The sequence below is a fragment of the Euprymna scolopes genome, chromosome 23 (genome assembly GCF_053919585.1).
Source record: "Euprymna scolopes isolate OS-2025 chromosome 23, ASM5391958v1, whole genome shotgun sequence".
In the NCBI taxonomy this organism is placed as follows: Eukaryota; Metazoa; Mollusca; class Cephalopoda; order Sepiida; family Sepiolidae; genus Euprymna; species Euprymna scolopes.
Genome location: NC_136504.1, coordinates 82,776,126 through 82,782,911, shown reverse-complemented (window position 1 = coordinate 82,782,911; position 6,786 = coordinate 82,776,126). Strand labels below are relative to the sequence as shown.

Below are 6,786 nucleotides of genomic sequence, written 5' to 3'. Positions count from 1 at the left end.
GAACGCATTATTCAGGATTCCGTTTGCTTTTTGCCAAAACTGGTGGGAACTAAGCCGCTGCTCAGCTACTTTGAATTTAACGGACTGAGCATATAGCTCTCTTGCACTTTTTATTACTCTTTTACAGTAGTTGCTGGCAGTCCTGAAAGCAGCTTTAGTCTCAGTACATCAATTACTTTGGTAGCAATGAGTAATGCCCCTGTCCCACTTCCCATAGCAGTAGAGCAACGAAACTTGGCACAGTTATTAGTCTTTCTCTACATAGGAACCGCCCAGAGTTATGCATTTCTCCCATCGTTTGATGCTGCTCTGGAGACTGTTTTTGTAGAACACCCAAGGTTGGTCCTCCAACCACGATGTGACTTCAGAAATCAAGGCTGCATCATTTGGGAAATGCTTTCCTTTCAAAAATAACTTCATGGCTTGGAAGAGGTGAAAGTCAGAGGGTGCAAGGTCAGAAGAGTAGAGAGGATGGCGGGGAGATTTCATAACCACACGCCCATGCTTCTGATCTAGTGACATGCGAGTTGTGGACTGGAGTGTTGTTCTGCAGGAGGAGGGTACCTTTGCTGATCTTGCTCCGCCTCTTGATTTTGATAGCTTCCCTTAATTTCCTCCAAAGTGAAGCATAATAGGCTCCTGTAATTGTGGTACCCTTTGCCAGGAAATCTGTCATCACTACTTCGTCCTGGTCCCAGAAGACTGTGAGCATAACCTTGCCAGCAGAGGGCTGGACCCTTGCCTTCTTTGGAGGTTGTGAGTCCAAGTGCTTCCACTGCATTGACTGGGCTTTGGTCTCTGGATCATAGTGATAGACCCAGGTTTCATCCTGTGCAATTAGTCTTTTGAAAAAGTTTGACTCTTCTTGGCACATCTCCAAATTCATCCTCGAGCACTCAACGCGTTTTCGCTTCTGGAATTGTGTGAGCAACCTGGGAATCCGTCTGGCAGACACCTTATGAATATGCAAATGGTCATGAATTATAGTTTCCACAGACCTTGTACTAATCTTGACATCTTGGGCTATTTGGCGAATAGTAATATGGCGATCCTCACAAATGGCAGCCTCAACTTGACGGACAGATGCCTCATCAATGGCAGAAGGCCCCCTCCCCTGACCATATCTGGGAGCTGTTTCCACAGACTTTCAGCCATCTTTGAATTCACGATGCCAGCGTTTTACAAGGTCATATGATGGGACATTATCACCATAAACTTATCAAAAGTATCCTGTGGTGTGCATCCTTTCAAATACAAAAACCAGATCACTGCTCGACATTCAACAGGCTCCATTTTACACCTGACTCAGTTCAAACACCTGTAAAACAGAAACAACAATTAATTCAGAGCTGTAATTTGCCACATAACCCTTAGAGATATAAATCATTGAACATGCAAAATTTCAGCTAGATCAGACAACTGGAAGTGGGTCAGGGGCATTACTTATTGCACGCCCTTCGTATGTAAAAAGTGATTTCTGTGCACTATGGCAGCAGCACATTCTGGGGAGAACCATGGCTGGCAATTAGGTTTTTGTTGGATTTTTTTGGATGGTATGAATCGGTATATACCTACAATTAACCATTCGGTCAGGTTTGATACTATAGAGGACACATCCTTTTTAAACATGGAATGCAGAGGTAGATCAGATATAAATGTACGGAAGCTATCCCAGTCAGCCATTTGCGGTGGAGAGGTATGTCTGAAGACTTGTTGCATTTTATTTTTATCTTTACTGATACAACCGAGTGGTTGGAAGATCCCAGAGGAGATAGAATAGAACATGAACATAGCTCAGGGGAAGTGAGAAAAAGGTCTAGAAAGCTTGCATACTGACCGGCAGTATCGGGTACACTGAGTGAGGTCATAGGCAATGGAGAAGTCATGACAGAACCTCCCCTCATAATCTGTCTTGTTTAAATGGGTCAGCCATTCCACATTGTGGACATTGAAGTCACCACAGATGTGAATGTTAGCCGACGGATGAGCAGACAGGATGTGGTCAATTTTCTCAGATGTGCTCTTAAAGATAGTAACTCCGCTGTTGTGGGGGCGATAGAGGGCAAATTTAAATGCAGTGGTGTAAGCAAGTGCAACCCAGAAGCACATGTAAGGTAAATTAGGGTTTTCTCTGGAGATATCACTACCATACGAAAAGCCATCTTTAATGTAGGCACATATTCCATGCCTATGGCGATCTTGGGGGTCAGATTTAGATGTAAAGTTAGAGTATCAATTAATTATGAACTCATCTAGGGAAGTAGTCGGCCCTACGCCATTTTTGCTTAGGAACAATATGTCCAGTTTCGTCTCCTGCTATTGGGTTTCAACCCCTGGAAGGTTGGAACATAGACCACTGATGTTAGAGAAGGAGATATAGTAGTAGGGGTCTACATTGGAGTTCGTTTGTGTTTTTTTTTTCTCGAGATAATTCATGTTGAGGTTTTGGGATTTGTGGAACAGGTCGACAGACTTGGTTAGAGCAGGTTAGAGAGGGGAAGTAAGAGAAAAAGACAGAATTCCCCCCCCCATGTGCTTCCAAAATCAGAAATATCTCGGTCATTTATGCTTTTCAAAGTACTGCCATAGATAGTTGTGTTGTCTGCATAGATATCAATGAATGATAGTAGGATTCGGTTTGGAAGATCATTTATGAACATCAGGAAGAGGGTAAAGCCAAGAATAGATTTCTGAGGTATTGATATTTTGAGCTTCAAATTTCTCTGAGCGACACCTCCCCAGATGTGGCAATAGTAGTTTATTTTAGAACTTATCTTATATGGATATAAAATTGTGTCAGGTGTAAAGTACTGTTGTATACTGAGGTTGTCAATAAACGGTGTAGCTGTATAACGAGTGCATACATGTTTATCTTGCACATGTATATATAGGGGAAAATAAAAGAAATTATATATATATGTATATATATACATACGGTATATATTTAACAGATGTGTGTTTCTATAATGAGTGACTTTTAACTTATGAGTTTTAATGTTCTGATATGTGATTCGTCTAGTATATTCTCTATTAGGTGTTGATGTGTGTATACATATTTTAACAGGTTATAGATATCGTTGTCGGTTGGAACACCAACAGAAACACTTGAAATTCTCTTTCCATGCGTCCTGAAATGAAAGGTGCTTCCAAACTCCTTCTCAGATGGGAATTATATTTTGATAGAATCATTTATTCCTTGCTGGGTTCTTGCACCAGGGATCACCACACTTTTCAGCACATTTAGGTATACTTTGATGTTGACTTTCAAGCCGACTTCGAAAATGTGAGGTGGCATGATGTGGCTTTCACTTAAAACCACACCTAAAACTATAACCATGGGCGGAAACTTCGTTGAGCTGTGCCCTTAACCATTGAACACTCCAAATTTTTGTTTTGAGGGTGCTGGTAATGGTCCTACTGTCATAACTTGGATCGTAGAGAGAGAGAGAGAGAGAGAGAGAGAGAGAGAGAGAGAGAGAGAGCATGAGTTCTACAGCAGTGCATCTCCGATCCTGCTCATTGAACATTGTGACACTTTTGGACATGATAAAAGGCTCCTATCACTCTTGGGATTTGTACACAACTAGCCAACTAGTAGATGGTCTGCAAAAAAAACAAAAAAACGGTTTTCATCAAACGGAAATGGAATCATGTCGTCTTTTCTAGGCAGCAATTTCATCGTCCCAGTCCCTATATATAAAATTGCAGAACCAAAGATTTTCATATTTACACTGTAAAGCAATTGTCATTCATCATATGTTTGCAGACCTTCTTCATCAAAGGTTCATTGATCCAACGTAAATTTAATCTGATTTGTTGGTCACATTATTTTTCTTGTGAATTAAGTGATTTTGAATTGATATGAAGCACTCCGAAAAAAATTAATGCAGGAATCGTTTTTATTTTATAGGTTTACCTCAATCGTTTCAGTGTTTTTAGCCGCGTGAAAGCGACTCTATAAGTCACTCCGTCGGTCGGTTGGTCTGTCCGTAACACTTTTGTGCTTGGCCTTTTTGATTAAGATCAAAGGTCTGTTCTTAATAGATGCTGTTCTAAGCTTTTTAAGCTTTTCTTGGCCTTTTGGCTAAGATCAAATTGTAGTATCTGCCGGAACAGATACTGCAAGCAAAGACCATATGGGGGGGGCAGCCTCACATATAAGACCTTGGTCAATGTAGGGACAACTCTTCATACCAACTGTCACTATCCAGCTCCCCTACTCCCCGGGGAGTTGGTCCCCATTTCCCCTTCATTCCTCACATTAAAAATCGGCCTTGTGCCTAATTTGCTCAGTGGGGGAGCAAATAAATACCCTTTTCTTGGCCTTTTGGCCAAGATCAAAGTGTAGTATCTGTTCCGGCAGATACTGCAAGCTATGACTAGCTATGACTAGCAAAGACCAGATGTGGGGGCAACCCCACATGCCTGACCATTAACCAGCTCCCATTTCCCACCTCTCGGGAGCTGGTCCCCTTTTTCCCTTCCCCCTCCCTTCACTCCTCACATTAAAAATCGGCCTTGTGCCTAATTTGCTCGGTGGGGGAGCAAATAAATACCATCTGTTCCGGCAGATGCTGCAAGCTATGACTAGCTATGACTAGCTATGACTAGCAAAGACCAGATGTGGGGGCAGCCCCACATGTCTGACCTTTAACCAGCTCCCATTTCCCACCTCTCGGGAGCTGGTCCCCTTTTCCCCTTCCCCCTCCCTTCACTCCTCACATTAAAAATCGGCCTTGTGCCTAATTTGCTCGGTGGGGGAGCAAATAAATACCATCTGTTCCAGCAGATGCTGCAGGCAGGGACCATATGTCGGGACAACACCACATATAAGCTATTGGTTAATGTAGGGGCAACCCTTCATACCAATTATCACTATCCAGCTCCCCTACTCCCCGGGGAGTTGGTCCCCATTTCCCCTTCGCTCCTTACATTAAAAATCGGCCTTGTGCCTAATTTGCTCGGTGGGGGAGCAAATAAATACTCTTTACTTGGCTTTTTGGCCAAGATCAAAGTGTAGTATCTGTTCTTACTACATGCTGTACTTATGTTTGTAACTTGGTGGTATAAAGTGAGGGATCACTTTTCTGTATTAATTTAATGTAAAATGATCACCCACTTTACAACCAGTCAGTCTCAAAGCCATTCAAGTCATTCTCCAGATCTTTCAAGTTGTTTTTGAAGGATTCCAGTTATTTTTTTAAGCATTCAAGTCATTCTTAAGGTCATTCAATTCATCCTTATTTCATTAAAGTCATTCGAAGTCATTTACTTTTTATTTATTTAAGTCATTTCAGCCCATTTTTCGGTCATTTTAGTTCATCTTTAAGAATTTCATGTCAATCCTACATTCACGCATTCATTCATTACACGAGAGTATGCGACTAATGGACATCGGCCTTGTTACTAAATGTTTGGGCTGCAGAGTTTTAATGAATATCACTAGCTAAAAGAAAATAATGTTGCTGCAATAAAATCTTGTTTCTGTTTTTTGTATTATTTTTCTGTTTAAAATGTGGTGACAAATCGACACACATGCAGTCTGAGAAGTATTAAAGAGTTTAAAAAAATGGAAGATTTTAATATGGCGAGTATAGGGCCATCTAAATAAATTGCATCCCAAGGAATTCGTAATAAAACCCACAATCTTTTTTTTTGATTTATTATATGCAAGGACACTGGTGATCGTCTCATCAATAGAAATGGGCTTCCCACCCACCGGACATCGCCCACAAGAGATTTATCTATGGGGCTTATCTCAAAGATAATGCTTATTAAACCAATCTCCAGAATATTCCTAAATTGAAGAGTGCCATCAAAGCCCAAATCAGTCAAATTCTGGTACGCGTTCAATACAGAGATATTAACAGCAATAGACAAAGACTGTTAGACATTGGAGAACATATCTATATATCTATAAAAGTAATATTGTCTGTCTGTGTCTGTGTGTGTACATTTCCCTACCAAACTACTCTATCAATTTTCAGTCTACAGACTCGAGATTTGACATAAGAGGTATTGAGATTTGGGAAAATCTTTTTAATCGGGTTAATCGAGTTAATTAAGAGGTCAAAGTTCAACGGTTTGACTTTTGAAAACTCTACAAAACTCCTCAGCATATTTTGGGTCTAAACATCGAAATTTAAGATGTAGGTAACTTGGACATGGATCAAACTTTTTAATTTGATTTGAGCCCAAAATAATAAATGTTAAGGGGTAAAAATTAGGGTCAAAGTTAAAAAAAAAAAATTGACCTCTGCGGTTTCTACCAGATTACTCAGCTAATTTTTGGTCTAAACATTTGAAATTTTACATAAAGTGTATTCAGACATAGGGCAAGCTTTCTAATCGGCTTTTGGCCGAAAATTTGGCTACCAAGGGGTCAGAATTCAAAAGATTTGACCTTTGCGGTCTCTGGCAAATCATTCAGTCAATTTTGGGTCTAAACATTTGAAATTTTACATAAAAGGTATTCAGAGATGCAGCAAGTTTTTTAATCAGTTTTTGGGCGAAAATTTGGCTGCCAAGAGGTTAAAGTTGAAAGAGTTGAGCTTTGCAGACTCTGCCAAACTCCTCCGCCAATTTTGAGTCTAAACACTTGAAATTTTAGATGTATGTTACTTGGACATGAATCAAACTTTTAATATATATATATACATATGCACATAAAGTTATGAATAGTACATAGGGCCCGAGCAAAGCTGGGCTGAACTGCTAGAGAGCTATAAACTCAAGTTTATTTGTACCAAATACTGTTAGATTACAATTTATTAACAATCGATTACC

At 40.3% G+C, this 6,786-nt stretch overlaps 2 pseudogenes; both read left to right on the top strand.

The window, feature by feature from the left end:
• The first annotated feature begins 4,310 nt into the window (after window positions 1-4,310).
• Window positions 4,311-4,475, top strand: LOC145246316 (U2 spliceosomal RNA; annotated as a pseudogene).
• A 508-nt stretch (window positions 4,476-4,983) lies between these two features.
• On the top strand, window positions 4,984-5,120 carry LOC145246327 (U2 spliceosomal RNA; annotated as a pseudogene).
• Window positions 5,121-6,786: the final 1,666 nt, after the last annotated feature.